The sequence below is a fragment of the Petromyzon marinus genome, unplaced genomic scaffold (assembly GCF_048934315.1).
Source record: "Petromyzon marinus isolate PM22_M1 ecotype Great Lakes invasive population unplaced genomic scaffold, UKy_Petmar_22M1.pri1.0 PM_G_Scaffold_88, whole genome shotgun sequence".
In the NCBI taxonomy this organism is placed as follows: Eukaryota; Metazoa; Chordata; class Hyperoartia; order Petromyzontiformes; family Petromyzontidae; genus Petromyzon; species Petromyzon marinus.
The window spans coordinates 781,113-796,748 of record NW_027423044.1 but is presented as its reverse complement, the minus strand read 5'-3'; the positions used below and the strand labels follow the sequence as shown (position 1 = coordinate 796,748).

At 53.5% G+C, this 15,636-nt stretch overlaps 1 protein-coding gene across 2 annotated transcripts in view; it reads right to left on the bottom strand.

The window, feature by feature from the left end:
* LOC142921737 (hydroxylysine kinase-like) overlaps window positions 1–14,701 on the bottom strand; it is a 31,714-nt gene extending 17,013 nt beyond the window's left edge. The window contains exons 1-2 of one of the 2 annotated variants that reach the window (XM_076063055.1): window positions 14,373–14,701; window positions 18–132 (exon numbers count right to left, since the gene is read on the bottom strand). The gene's annotated coding sequence lies outside the window, so the exon portion shown is untranslated. Of the gene's footprint in view, window positions 1–17; window positions 133–10,399; window positions 10,569–14,372 lie in introns of those variants that run through there. The other variant, XM_076063056.1, reaches the window with a different exon arrangement.
* Between the last annotated feature and the right edge of the window lie 935 nt (window positions 14,702–15,636).

Here is a 15,636-nt window from a genome sequence, read left to right as displayed (position 1 = left end):
CGATCGGCTCGGCTCACCGTGGCTGCTGCACCACGTGACGAGGCTGCTGCACCACGTGACGAGGCTGCTTCACCACGTGACGAGGTGCAGGACGAAGAGTTCCGCATCCCCATTCACTCCACGCCAAGTCACCTGCAGAGAAAATCGATTTAAATTTCGATTAACTATACTCGTGCCGATTCCTAATGGGATAACATTAGGAATCGATTATAGTAGAGTTACGGATGTATGAGTCGATTTCCTTTGGGATAACATTGGAATCGATTAATTGTGGCTTAGGCTAAAAAAAATCGATTTGTATTGGGATAACATGGGAATCAACAGTGGTCTAAAATGAACCTTCATTAATCGATTCCGACTGTGTAGACGTGGGAATCGACCACGTTAGACGATCACGTGTGTGGGCGTGGTCTCTCAACGTCAATCAACCAGGTAGGGCGTTGACTGGTGGGGAGTTTGGGATCTGATTGATTGATTGCTTCTGTGGACAGGTGTCTTTTATACAGGTGTAGGGGTGCTATGGGGAATAAACACATGGCACGGGAAGGTGTGGTTCACCCACACCTTGGTGGCTACAACAACGTCCGCTAAGGCTCCAGTGGGTATAAAGTGCGGGGAGCCAGGGAGCTCGGGGCAGAGTGTGGGGCCCGAGGCTGAAGCAACCAGTGAAGAAAGAAGGCCAGCTAGGTGAGACCCTGGAACTCCTGTGACCGCTGCCCTTTTCAGGGCCGGCACAGCAAGCCAGTGGTGCGGCCCCAGAGCCCCAGAGTCAGAGTCCTTCTAAGGGCCGGTCTGGTCGGCGGGGTGCCGAGATCTGTGCCTAACCAGGGCCGGATCTGATAGCCTCCCTTAGAGCCCTACCAGAAGGAACTGGGAGCCTAGAGCTTAGGCTAGAGAGCCTGGGGTGTGTTCCTGAGTTATACGGGTGGAGGGGCCGCTACCCCTTCTAGTGTAACCCTTGTTAAGGTTTAAATAAATAGTGCTGCTTCTATTCTGCCGTGTCCTGGAACCCACTACAACTGGTGTCAGAAGTAGTCTTAAAATGAACACAAGGAGTACAAACCGATCACAGGCACCCCAGGAGGAGGACGGCTCGCCTGGGATTGCGCCAGAGGCCGCGGCCGACGATCCTGGGATGCCCCAGACGCCCCAACAGCAGCCGCCGCTGGAGGAGTGGCCGCCGATGGAGGACGGGTTGCAGGCAGCTCACTCTCGACTGGCTGAGCTGCTGTATGCCGCGGCTTCCACGCTGGAGGAAATCAACCGCGCGGAGCTGCGGGCGCAAAGGCGGCAGAGAGACGAACGCCGTTCAACGGCCATTCCCGCCGAAACACAGCCACCAGATTTCGGATTTGCCGCCATGACAGTGTCCGCCACGGCGATTGGAGGGTCGCAGCTCGACGTGGACGCTGTGGGCCAATCAGCGGTGGTGACGTCATCACCAACGGACGCCCGCTGTCAGGACCAAAAGGCGGGCGCATCGTCATCACCTGCGCGACCGCCGATGGGTGTCCCCAGCCCCTCCAACACCGGCGGGGAGGCCGGAGATGGCGCGCGGCACCTCTCAGAGACGAAGCCATCATTTCAACAACGCCTGCCGGTGTTGAAGGAGTTCGTTTCAGACGGCGGCGACTGGGGGGGCCTTTCAACGCCGCTTTCTCGCTCATCAAGAGATGGCCGGCTGGATGGACAACGAGACGTTGAGTGCGCTACCGGCCATGCTGGACGATGACGCCCTTGCTACGCTCATCACAGCTCCCAGATCAACGCGATCTACGCTACAGTCGGCGCTCCAGGTCCTCACCATAGCCTACGGGCCATCGTCGGACTGCCGCAAACTCTTCCACGAGCGGTGCAGGGGCCAAAAGGAGCCACCGCTGGCGTATCGCACGGCTCTCCTGGCCCTCGCAAAAGCGGCTTTCCCGCGGATGGACGGCGAAGGGGTGGACGCGATGGTGACGGAGACGCTCCTGGCGTTGGCCCAGGAGCTACAGATCGTCATCGTCGCAGAGGACGACGCGGACATGTGCTACTTGCGGGCAGCAAGACACATCCACGCGCACCTGATAGCGCAGCGTCGATCACCTCTCGTCCCCAAGGGCGCAGCTGCGGTGTGCGCTGGGACGCCGACCATCCCCCCCTCCGAGGAGGTCTTCGCGGCGGGTCGCCCGGTGGAGTGGAGATCCGGAGGGAGGCCGGCTGGGACAACACTGGATCGCCAGGAGCACCCCAAGGTGCTCATCACGTGCTACAACTGTGGCCGCAAGGGCCACGTGGCTGCGGAATGCCAGGCGCCTCGTCAACGACAGCCGGGACGGTCGGACGGCGCTCCAGCCTACAGGCCTCCGCATCGCAACCCGGCAAGTCGCGGCACCCCACATGCTCAGCCTGTGCACACACCTGTCCCCACCTCGCGCGTTTCGGTGTACGGGCCTCGGGGTACGCCCATTGGTTAGTTGGGTGGCGGCGGGGTCGAGAGGGTGCTCGGGCCAGGGCAGTGGACGGAATTGGCCCACCGCATTGTTGCTGCGTTGGCAGGCTCGTCCGTGGTCGCGGGTCGCATTGACGGGGTCGAGGTGCGTATCCTCGTCGATACGGGAGCTTCGGCGACCATTGTGTCAGACTTGATTTATAATATTCTTCCCGTTCAAAGCCGCCCCTTGCTCCCAGTCACCGTTCCGTGTTACGCAGCGAACGGGGGTTCGCTGGGTATCATAGGCCAAATTCGAGCACAAATTTGCATTGGCGATATCAAACTCTCCGGGCCGATATTAGTCTCGTCCTCGCTGGCGGTTCCGTGCTTGTTGGGGACGGACTTTTTGGGCAAAATGCCGATTAAAATTCTAATTGATCAGGGTTGCATCGAGCTTCCCTCGGGCCAACGGGTAACATTCCTGCCTTCCCCTGTCACCTCAAGGGCAGCGTGCGCGTCGATACAAGCGTTCGTCACTCGGACGGTGCGTGTACCTCCCGGGGCGCAAATGCTCGTGCCCCTTCGCTTGCGTCGGCCTTTCGTGCCTGGTGTTCTGGACCAGGGAATTCTATTAGGGCCCTCGAGGGCTGGGGAAAACGGGCTGGATCTGGTGGCCGCTTAAACGCTCGTTAAGGGGAGCGATGACCCGTTTATCCTCGTCCTTAACGTTGGCGTACAGACGGCCGTCGTTCCTCAGGGAACTGTGCTCACGCACGCGACGCCGGTCCCCGTGGTAGACACGGTTATGGGTAATGTGGGGACCGATCCTCTGGCTCAACCGCATTCTGAGGGGGACGATAGTTGGATGGACGCACTATGTTCGGGCACAAGTGATCTGTCCGACTCCCAGCGTGCCGGCCTACGCACCCTTCTGACGGAATTTTCCGATGTCTTTAGTAAACACAAATATGACATTGGGTGCACGAAATTGTTGCATCACCACATTGACACGGGTGACAATGCCCCGGTACGCCAGAATCCTTTTCGGTTAAGTCCGGCCGAAAAAGATCATGTCAAATCGGCAGTGGATGACATGCTGGCTGCAGACATTATAGCCCCTTCCACCAGTCCATGGGGAGCACCCATAGTGCTTGTCAAAAAGCGCGATGGGTCCTTGTGATTCTGTGTGGATTTTCGCCGCCTTAATAAGATCTCCGTGGCCGACGCGTATCCACTTCCCCGGATGGACGAATCTCTGGATGCTCTGGCTGGCGCACGTTTTTTTTCTACGTTGGACTTGTTATCCGGATTCTGGCAACTCCCATTGGATGATGAGTCCAAGCCAAAGACTGCGTTTCGCACACCACATGGCCTATTCCAATTTAACTGGTTACCTATGGGATTACACTCCGCTCCGGGGACATTTCAGCGCCTTATGGAACTGGTTTTGGCTGGCTTACAGTGGAACGTCTGTTTGATCTATCTGGATGACGTCATCGTGTTCAACAAGACATTTGACGAACACCTTTTGCGCTTGCGCGCCGTGTTCCTCAAAATGCGTGCTGCGAATTTGAAATTTAAGCCACAAAAGTGCCACCTGCTACGGGAATCCGTACGCTATTTGGGGCACATCGTCAGCCGCTCGGGCATATCCACCGATCCCGCAAAGACGCAGTGTGTCAGCTCCTGGCCAACCCCCACCTCGGTGGCTGAGGTCAGGAGTTTCATTGAATTTGCGTCTTATTACCGGCGGTTCGTCGCGGATTTTGCGACCATTGCTAAGCCCTTACACGCTCTGACGGCGAAGGGAGTGAAATTTCACTGGGGCCAGGAGGAGGAGGTCGCTTTTTGTTCCCTTCGCGACGCTCTCGTGCGGGCCCCTCCATTGAGCTACCCCGATTTTTCGGAACCCTTCCTGCTCGATACAGACGCCAGCAATACGGGCATTGGGGGTGTGCTCTCACAGGTGATCTGTAGTGTGGAACGCGTCGTGGCTTATGGCAGTAGGGTTTTGTCTCCGGTGGAACAGAGATACTGCGTCACGCGTCGGGAACTCTTGGCTATTGTATTTTTTATGCAACAGTATCGCCCATACCTGTACGGTCGGCATTTCACTGTCCGTACGGACCATGCGGCATTACAATATGCCTTGCGGGTGACGCAGCCTTCGGGGCAATTGTCCCGATGGCTCGAAATCCTTCAGGATTATGATTTCACGACCACATATCGGAAGGGTGCTCGGCACACTAATGCGGATGCGCTGTCTCGCCTGCCGCCCGCCTCAGATTGCGCTTGTCTCAGGGGATCGGGGCGTTGTAAGCCGCAAGAGGATAGCTCCCCCTTAGATATCCCGGTTCTCGCTGCTGCCACTGAGGACCCCTTGCCTGAGGGTCCTGTCGGGGAGGGAGGTGCGGACTCCTTGCTGGGGTTGTCCATTGCGGAATGGGGGCGCCTCCAGATGGAGGACGCATCCCTCCTCGCGTTGCGTCGTCGCGCAGGGGGTTCCGTGCGGGGGGTCGCGGGGATTGATTCGTACGGGCTGCTCCAGGGGCTCCTAATGCATTGGGATGGGAGGGCCTGCCGTCACAGGCTTGTGGTGCCATCCGCTTTGCGGGGTAAGGCCGTTTGGACCGCACACGAGCGGCTTTTGCACCTGGAGACCCACAAGACCCTTGCCGTGCTCCAGCTGGATTTCTTCTGGCCGGGTATGGCAAGGGATGTGGATGACCTCCTGGGTGCATGCACTCAGTGCGCCCAACGAAAACCACCAGCGAAAGGCGCCTGCCCACCGCTACAATCTATCACGGTCTCTCGGGTTAACGAACTCGTCACACTCGATATATTGGGGCCCATCCCTGCGACCCCTAGGGGTAACAAGTACCTGCAGGTTGGCGTGGAATATTTCACCCGATGGCCTATGGCATGGCCTCTCGCTAACCAGTCAGCAGCAGCCGTTGCCGAGGCCTTTGTCCAGGGCTATGTCCTCGACAAGGGTGCTCCCGAACGGCTGCTGACTGACCAAGGGAAGAACTTCTCTGGCGTCCTTCTGCACGAGGTGTGTGCGTTTCTTGGTACGAAAAAGATTCGCACTTCCCCCTATCACCCACAAACCGATGGCATGGTGGAGCGGCTGCATAGGATGCTTACATCTATGTTGTGTCACCAGGTGTGTGACTCCCAAACCGATTGGGACCTTCACATTCCGGGGGTTTTGGCCGCCTATAGAATGGCTCCTCACGCGGCAACCGGCTTCTCGCCGTTCTTTTTGATGTACGGTCGCGACGTTGACCCACCAATTGCAACTCAGCTCCGCGTCTCAGAAACCAGCAGAAAATCTAAATTGGCCGACCACGTTAAATTTAATATCCTGAGGTTGACCGAGGCGCGGGAGGCAGTGGCCCAAAACTCTTCCTCTCGGCAGAAGGCCAACGAGAGGTTGCGATCGCGCCAATCACGCACACATGCGTGGAAACCAGGCGATCAAGCCTGGCTGCACTGCCCTCAGGTGCCGTTGGCGACCTCGGCGAAATTGTTGCGGCCTTGGAGGGGCCCTGTGGTTATTGTGAAGGTTATGCGGCCGCAGTGCGTTCGTATCCAGTGGGGGAAACGCCGCTGGTACGTACACCCCTCGCGTCTGAAGCCGTTTGTGGTGCCGCGCGTCCCTCCACCACATTACACGGGCCGAGCATGTGATGTGTCCGCTGACTCCCGGACGGCGTCTTCGTCACCTGCCCTTGATGCTTCGCTAACTGTTCCACCTTCAGGCGCCTCAAGAATGACGGCTTCCAGCGCGCCTGCGCCACCCGGTGGGGACGGAGTTTGCCCTTCCTGGGTGACGGAAGACGGTGCACCTGCACAGCCGGTGCCCACTGCCGGGCCGACCCGACCCTCCCCCTACGATGGACCCGCAAAACGGACTCGTGCCAAAATGCGCCGCTTGTTGTAATAATGGTTCTTGTTACTCTTGTTGTTCACTGTTAAGTTTTCTTGCTGCGTTGATGGGGGGGTACAATGTATATGTGTATATAGTGTAATTTTGTATAGGTGGGTTGGGTTATTTATTGGGGTGTTCGTTCTTATGAGGCACGCACGGGTGGGGGTTTGTTGTGTTTATTGTTCGAGTATTGTTGCAGCCGGGACGGCTGCGGGTTACACGGGAGGGGGTGATGTAGGGGTGCTATGGGGAATAAACACATGGCACGGGAAGGTGTGGTTCACCCACACCTTGGTGGCTACAACAACGTCCGCTAAGGCTCCAGTGGGTATAATGTGCGGGGAGCCAGGGAGCTCGGGGCAGAGTGTGGGGCCCGAGGCTGAAGCAACCAGTGAAGAAAGAAGGCCAGCTAGGTGAGACCCTGGAACTTCTGTGACCGCTGCCCTTTTCAGGGCCGGCACAGCAAGCCAGTGGTGCAGCCCCAGAGCCCCAGAGTCAGAGTCCTTCTAAGGGCCGGTCTGGTCGGCGGGGTGCCGAGATCTGTGCCTAACCAGGGCCGGATCTGATAGCCCTACCAGGAGGAACTGGGAGCCTAGAGCTTAGGCTAGAGAGCCTGGGGTGTGTTCCTGAGTTATACGGGTGGAGGGGCCGCTACCCCTTATAGTGTAACCCTTGTTAAGGTTTAAATAAATAGTGCTGCTTCTATTCTGCCGTCTCCGTGTCCTGGAACCCACTACACAGGTAACGAGCTGAGATTAGGAGCACTCCCTTTAAGAGTGTGCTCCTAATCTCAGCTCGTTACCTGTATAAAAGACACCTGGGAGCCAGAAATCTTTCTGATTGAGAGGGGGTCAAATACGTATTTCCCTCATTAAAATGCAAATCAACTTATAGCATTTTTGACATGCATTTTTCTGGATTTTGTTGTTGTTATTCTATCTCTTACTGTTCAAATAAACCTACCATTAAAATTATATTTCTTAAAATTATATTTCTTTGTCAGTGGGCAAACGTACAAAATCAGCAGGGGATCAAATACTTTTTTTCCCTCACTGTAAACCCCAATGATCCGATCGAAATGAGGGATCTTGATCGGATCATTGGGGGGCCACGTGCCACCACTACCCCCCCCCCCAAACAGTCATGAGCAGCACCTCCCCACACGCCCTGCCACCGAGAAAAATGTTTCACGTAAGAGAGTGAAACTGATATTTTCATTCTCAGCTGGAATTTAGCCAAATGCAATACGCTTGAGAAACCTGGTTTAAAATCACAAGCAAGTTGCCTGAATTTCAAACCCATGGTCTCAGCGGTACAGCTCGGTGCTCTTGGCAGGCTGAGCCAACCGGTCACTTCATCGCAAGCAACCGGAAGCATCAAGGTTGTCAATGCCGTGTGCGTCGTCCTAATGGGGAGCGGCAGTGTGGTGGCTTGCAACGCTGTGTTGCGAACCCAGTGAACAGAGTTCAATTCCTCCCCACTCACAACCAATAACGGTGCCGAATATTTAAACCGCTTTCCATGGGTCGGCATAGCTTTAAATGAGTACCTGGTGCAGTGTGATCGTGGTGGTGGTTGTGATGGTGGTGATGATCATGGTTGTGATGATGGTTGTGGTGATGGTGTCTCTATTGGTCTCTGTGAGTCCCTGAGCCTCTATGGGTGTCTACGAGTCTCAGTCACTCTGGGTCTATATGGGTCTCTATGAGTCTCTACGGGTCTCTACGGGTCTCTGTGTGTCCCTGTGGGTCTCTGTGAGTGTCTGTGTGTCTGTTGGTCTCTGTATGTCTCTGTGGGTGTCTCTGGGTCTCTGTGTGTCTCTGTCGGTCTCTGTGAGTCTCTGTGGGTCTCTGTGTGTCTCTGTCGGTCTCTGTGTGTCCCTGTGGGTCTCTGGTGGCCGGGCCTGCTGTTGGCCACGCACTGCTCGTGTGCTGTGCCAGCCTTCATAGACGCTGCTACTCGCCAACAGCAATTGCCTCAACAGTCTGTTATTTCAAGTTTCATTTCAAGTTTTCATGTATTAGGTATAGCCCTGTGACATGGGAATCAAGTGGTCACCCACCTAAGTTCATTATAAATGTGGGAGCGTTATACGCATTAGTTCGCTATCACGACATACAGTACCCTGGTGTCTACAAACTAAGTTGCCTCTGTGGTAGTAGTTACATTGGAGAAACCAAACGCCATGTCTCGGACCGCATTCGTGAACACAAAGCAGACCTTAAACACAGTAGGACCAACACCTCGGCCATGGCAGATCACTGTTATAATTCAGTAGGCTCACATGACATTGAATTCTCCAAGACAGAGGTTCTTTGCAATCCATCTGGCTACCATGAGAGATTTGTTCATGAGGCTATCCACATATACAAACACAGAGACAATTTAAACCGAGAAGATGGACTCTGGCTTAGCAATCATTGGAAGGATTTGATAAACCATTTCAAGTCTTAATTGATTATTCACGCTTACGGTGGCTTTCAGACAGCATAAATTAATTTTTCGTCTCCCCCCTCCTCTTTTCAGAACATAGATGGACTCTTGATTTAAAGCTTTCGTGACTGCAGTAATTCATATTCTTAGCTCTTTCGGTAAAGTAACGTTGAAGGGAAACAATAAAATATATATAAAACACAATATATATTTTATTGTTTCCCTTCAATGTGACTTTACCGAAAGAGCTAAGAATATGAATTACTGCAGTAAGGAAAGCTTTAAATCAAAACATCAACAGGCTGATGTGCCACATCTCCTCCTTCAAGAAGTCTCACAGCCCTGCGATGTTGTGTCCACACAACCCAAACTACGGAGTGCCTGGTGGTAAACCGCTGTGCTGTAGCCTGCGCCCCTCCAGTGGAGGAGGAACAGTAAAACCTCGCTGATGCTCTCCTGAAGCACTCCTGTGCGCAACAATCATTTAGACTAGTTGCACGTGCATCGATTGTAAAACCCCGTTCCGTTTCAGGTGGGGACAGTTGGTGCCGTGTGCTCGTTTCACGTCGGGGTGCCACTAAAGGCGCAGGTCCCACTTCTGAGTGATCGGTTACGCGACTCTCTTTTGCACGCAACACAATCTCTTGTGATTCTATTTAATTATTTAAATATTTCGTGACTGCAGCGATTCATATTATTTGTTCTTTCGGTAAAGTCACCACGTAGAAGGGAAACAATAAAATAATAAAAACATAAAACAATAAAATTCTTAAGACGTTTCGACCGCAACACAAGCAATCACCGTCAGGTGTGAAAACCACAGCAAGAACATTTAACTCGTAATCTCGTAGTCACTTACATGTTAATATCGCCTGATGATGTCACTTACATGTTAATATCGCCTGATGATGTCACTTCCCTCTTAATGTCGCCTGACGATGTCACTTCCCTCTTAATGTCACCTGATGATGTCACTTCCCTCTTAATATCGCCTGATGATGTCACTTCCCTTTTAATGTCGCCTGATGATGTCACTTCCTTCTTAATGTCACCTGATGATGTCACTTCCCTCTTAATGTCGCCTGATGATGTCACTTCCCTTTTAATGTCGCCTGATGATGTCACTTCCCTTTTAATGTCGCTTGATGATGTCACTTCACTCTTAATGTCGCCTGATGATGTCACTTCCTTCTTAATGTCACCTGTTGAAGATGTCACTTCCCTGTTAATATCGCCTGATGATGTCACTTCCCTTTTAATGTCGCCTGATGATGTCACTTCTCTTTTAATGTCACCTGATGTCACTTCCCTGTTAACGTCGCCTGATGATGTCACTTCCCTTTTAATGTCGCCTGATGATGTCACTTCCCTGTTAATGTCGCCTGATGATGTCACTTCCTTCTTAATGTCGCCTGATGATGTCACTTCCCTTTTAATGTCGCTTGATGATGTCACTTCCCTTTTAATGTCGCCTGATGTCACTTCCCTGTTAATATCGCCTGATGATGTAACTTCCCTTTTAATGTCGCCTGAAAATGTCACTTCCCTTTTAATGTCGCCTGATGATGTCACTTTACTCTTAATGTCGCCTGACGATGTCACTTCCTTCTTAATGTCACCTGATAATGTCACTTCCTGCTTAATGTCGCCATGAGCAGCAGCATCAGTGAGTGTGGCACTGAAGAGAGAACCCCGTGGGTGAGGCTGATGGAGCGCCGCGTGATGCTGCTGCTGCTGCTGGCGGTGGCGGCGGTGGCGCTGATCACAGAGCAACAGTCTCAGGTAACGGGGGTCCCCCCCCCTCTCATTCACCGCTCTGGGGCCCCTCTCATTCACCCCCCTGGGGTCCCGTCTCATTCACCCCCTGGCGTCCCCTCTCATTCACCCCCCAGGGTCCCCTCTCATTCACCCCCCTGGGGTCCCCTCTCATTCACCCCCCTGGGTCCCCACCCCCTCTCATTCACCCCCCTGGGGTCCCCTCTCATTCACCCCCTGGGGTCCCCTCTCATTCACCCCCTGGGGTCCCCTCTCATTCACCCCCCTGGGGTCCCCTCTCATTCACCCCCTGGGGTCCCCTCTCATTCACCCCCCTGGGGTCCCCTCTCATTCACCCCCTGGGGTCCCCTCTCATTCACCCCCTGGGGTCCCCTCTCATTCACCCCCCTGGGGTCCCCTCTCATTCACCCCCTGGGGTCCCCTCTCATTCACCCCCCTGGGGTCCCCACCCCCTCTCATTCACCCCCTGGAGTCCCCTCTCATTCACCCCCCTGGGGTCCCCTCTCATTCACCCCCCTGGGGTCCCCACCCCCTCTCATTCACCCCCTGGGTTCCCCCTCTCATTCACCCCCTGGGGCCCCCCTCTCATTCACCCCCCTGTGCCCCCCCCCTCTCTCTCGGTGGTGGTGGTGTTTGGGGAGTTTGTCTCCCGCTCGCGACTCAACCCACACCCAGTGACGGCCGTTATCTGAACCGGTCCTGGGCCTCCCCCAGTTCGACTCAGCCGCAAATAAGTAGCCGGTGTAGCGGTGTAGTAGAGCGGTGCACATCGCTAGCACTGGGGGAGACAAAGGCGGCCGGGCCTGGTGCTGGCCACCCGCCCCCTCGTGTGCCACAGTGCCGGTAGCCTTCATAGGTGCTGCTACTCGCTAACAGCACTTAACAGCACTTGCCCCTGTCGCACCTCAAGGTGTACAGGGAATGGCTCTGACTCCCGGCCACGTAGTTTACCCGGGCCCGCTCACCATCATGAAGGTCCTTAATGATCGTGAGCAGAGGGTCAGGTACTCCAAAAGCACGAAGAACGACCCAGAGCCCAGGCCTACTGATGGTATCATAGGCCTTGACCAGGTCAATAAAGCAGAAATGTAGGTCTTGTTGGAATTCCCTACATCTCTGCTGTAGCAGACGGACAGAAAATATGGCATCTGTGCAGGACCGCCCTTTCCTGAAGCCGCATTGGGGCTCCGCAAGCCTCTCCTCAGCGTGCCTGGCAAGGCGATGCTGAATAATCCTTGCCAGGACCTTTCCCGGCACACTGAGGATTGAGATGCCCCTGTAGTTGTTACAGTCTGTGCGGTCCCCCTTCTTAAAGAGGGGGACCACCAGGGAATCCTTCCAATCCTGCGGAACCCGTCCAGTGGTCCAGACTGTTGTTATGATGTCATATAGGGCAGTCTGTGCACAAACGCCACCCTCCCTCAGCATTTCACTTGGGAGATCATCTCTGCCTGCTGCCTTTACTGGTCTCAGACTCCGGATCGCCCTCAGTACTTCCTCAACAGATGGCACCTCAGCCAGCCACTCACAGGGGGTGACTTCTTCCAATATTTGAGGCACCGCAGCCTTAGCAGGGTCATCCTCACTTTGTGCCACGATGTTTTCCTGGCTGAGGTATTTTCCCTCCCCCAGGACCTCACAGAAATGCTCAGCAAATCTGCAAACCTGTTCCTGGGGGTCGGAGATTGGATCACCGTTTTTTCCCCTAATGATGGTAATAGGTGTGGTGCTGCAGGTTACTTTTTTGATGGAGTTAAATAGAGATTTGTGATCACGGGCCACTGAGGCAGACTCCATCTCCTCAGCAACCCGCGACCACCACCCATCCTTGCAGCGCCTCACGGCTCTCCGAACCTCCGAGCGAAGGCTGCGGTAAGCCTCATTCTCTGACGTGGGATTCTGTAGCCGATGACAGTGGGCCTGTCGCTTTTTCTCAACCATCCTGAACACCTCCTCTGTCAGCCAGGATCTCTGGGGAGGTCTGGACCGCGTACCCAAAGCAGCCATTGCAGCTGCATGAGTCACAGTCCTAAACCTCGCCCATTTACCCTCGATATCAGGAGGAGTCGGGAACGATGCCAATCCCAGCCGCAAGCGATGATGAAATTCTCGCTTGCAACTTTCATCAGATAACTGAGACCAGGCCACTTTAGGTCGGAATTGGGTCCTGGGTGTACACCCACCTCCGGAGTGGTAGAATGGCAGGCGCATCTTACAGATGACTAGTCGATGGTCAGAGGGCAGATCAGCTCCACGGTAGGTCCTGGTGTCAAGGACATGGGCTCGCATCCGCTCGTCCGTCACTATGTAGTCCAGCAGCTGTTCTTGCTTGGACCCGGCATGCATCCATGATGTTGTGTGGATGCGCCGATGCCGGAACAGCGTGTTGGTAATTACAAGCCCATGGGCTGCACAAAAATCTAGCAGCCTCCTACCGTTGCTATTGAGCTGATCTGGCCCATGCCCTCCACTCACTCCAGACCAGGTGCCAGTATCATGACCAACTCGGGCATTAAAGTCACAGACACAACAGACACAACACACACAGAGACACACACACAGAGACACACAACACACACAGACACACACACACTGAGACACGCACAGAGAGACAGACATAACACAAATGTCTCCCCGTGTAGTCTCCCTGACGGGCTGCGCGAGGCTTACAGACACACACACACAGACACACACACAGAGACACACACACAGACACAACACACACACACAGACACACACACAGAGACACACACAGAGACTCACACAGATACACACACAGACACAGAGACACACACACAGAGACACACACACACAGAGACACACACACAGAGACACACACAGACAGACACAACACAAATGTCTCCCCGTGTAGTCTCCCTGACGGGCTGCGTGAGGCTTACACACACAGAGACACACACACAGAGACACACACAGAGACACACACACAGAGACACACACACAGAGACACACACACACAGAGACACACACACACAGAGACTCACACAGATACACACAGACACACACACAGACACAACACACACAGACAGACACAACACAAATGTCTCCCCGTGTAGTCTCCCTGACGGGCTGCGTGAGGCTTACAGAGACACACAGAGAGACACACACAGAGACACACACACAGAGACACACACACACAGACACACACACAGAGACACACACACACAGAGACACACACAGAGACACACACACAGAGACACACACAGAGACACACACAGAGACACACACACACAGAGACACACACAGAGACACACACAGAGACACACACAGAGACACACAGACACACACACAGAGACACACACACAGAGACACACACACAGACACACACACAGAGACACAACACAGAGACACACACACCCACACACAGAGACACACACACAGAGACACACACAGAGACACACACACAGAGACACACACAGAGACACACACACAGAGAGACACACACAGAGACACACACAGAGACACAGACACAACACAAATGTCTCCCCGTGTAGTCTCCCTGACGGGCTGCGTGAGGCTGACAGAGCCCGCGCGTCTTTGTGGGCCTCAGGCTGTGAGGGCGAGAGGTCGGCTCCACTCTCTCACTCACCGCCCTCGTTTTGTGTCGCCCGCTCTCGTTCACGTTTTTGTTTTATTATAGTCGTAGTAGTTGTTGATATTACAGTATTAGTTATTATAGCAGTTCATGTTTTTACTATTGTAATTGTTTATATTATTGCTGTTGTAAGTTGTTGATGTTATTATTAGTGTTATAGTTATGATTGTAGATGTTGTTATTATAGTAGTAGTTATACTTACGATTATAGATGTTGTGGTGATGGTGGTGCTGGTTGTTAGTCTCCTCAGAACACACAGCCGCCTTCTCCCGCCAAAACGCGACTCTTCGGTGGTGGAGGGAGAGGGTCGTGGGCGAAACCAACGCGAGCAGCGGGCGATGGAGGGGTGAATGCCACCGGCGAACTTAAATTGTTTTAATTTAGGGGGGTACACAGCAAACTCCACCTTTCACTAACGCCAGTGAGCCCCTCTTGCTTCTTGTCGCTATGGATGAAATAATTAAACATCAAACAAATTCGCTACATTTATTCAGCGCGTCTTGAGTTTTGATGCTTTTCATCCCCCTCTTCCGGGCTATGCTTGGTATAATCTGAAACGCAGCAGCGCCTTATCTAGTCTATGCTATTTACCATGGGCCTTACTCCGGGCTATGAAATAAAGTTCAATGTCACGTGCAATGGAGCTGACCAATTAAAAAACACCCACAAAATATCAACACCACGTGACTCGTGGTGGGAGGGGGGTTGCCATCTTGGTAAGGGAGAATCCACCACACACCCCCCCCTACCTAAGATGACCGCCCACACGTTGTTTGACTGGTTGTTGGGGAGAACCTCTGATAGCCAATAGCGACTATTAGGCGACTATTCACACTCGACTATTGCGGAGCTGTAGAAGCCCATCACGCTTTTACCCCGTCGTGGTCTTTGCGCAGGCAAAGTGAGTTCTCAGGCCCGTACGGGCGTACAGCCGTTTCAATACGGGCAAACAACAATAAAAATCTGTGTCGATTTGTTTGTGTTTCTTCCTTGTGATGGGACTTTGTAGGATTAACGTTGAGATTTATAAGGGGCACGGGGTGATCAGTAAGGTCTGAATTGGTCTGTAATAAGGTAGGGCACTGATAAGGGGTTGACAGCTGTGTAGTGTATAGTGTAGTATAATGTATAGGATGAACGTTGAGATTTATAAGGGGCACGGGGTGATCAGTAAGGTCTGAATTGGTCTGTAATAAGGTAGGGCACTGATAAGGGGTTGACAGCTGTGTAGTGTATAGTGTAGTATAATGTATAGGATGAACATTGAGATTTATAAGGGGCACGGGGTGATCAGTAAGGTCTGAATTGGTCTGTAATAAGGTAGGGCACTGATAAGGGGTTGACAGCTGTGTAGTGTATAGTGTAGTATAATGTATAGGATGCACGTTGAGATTTATAAGGGGCACGGGGTGATCAGTAAGGTCTGAAATTGGTCTGTAATAAGGTAGGGCACTGATAAGGGGTTG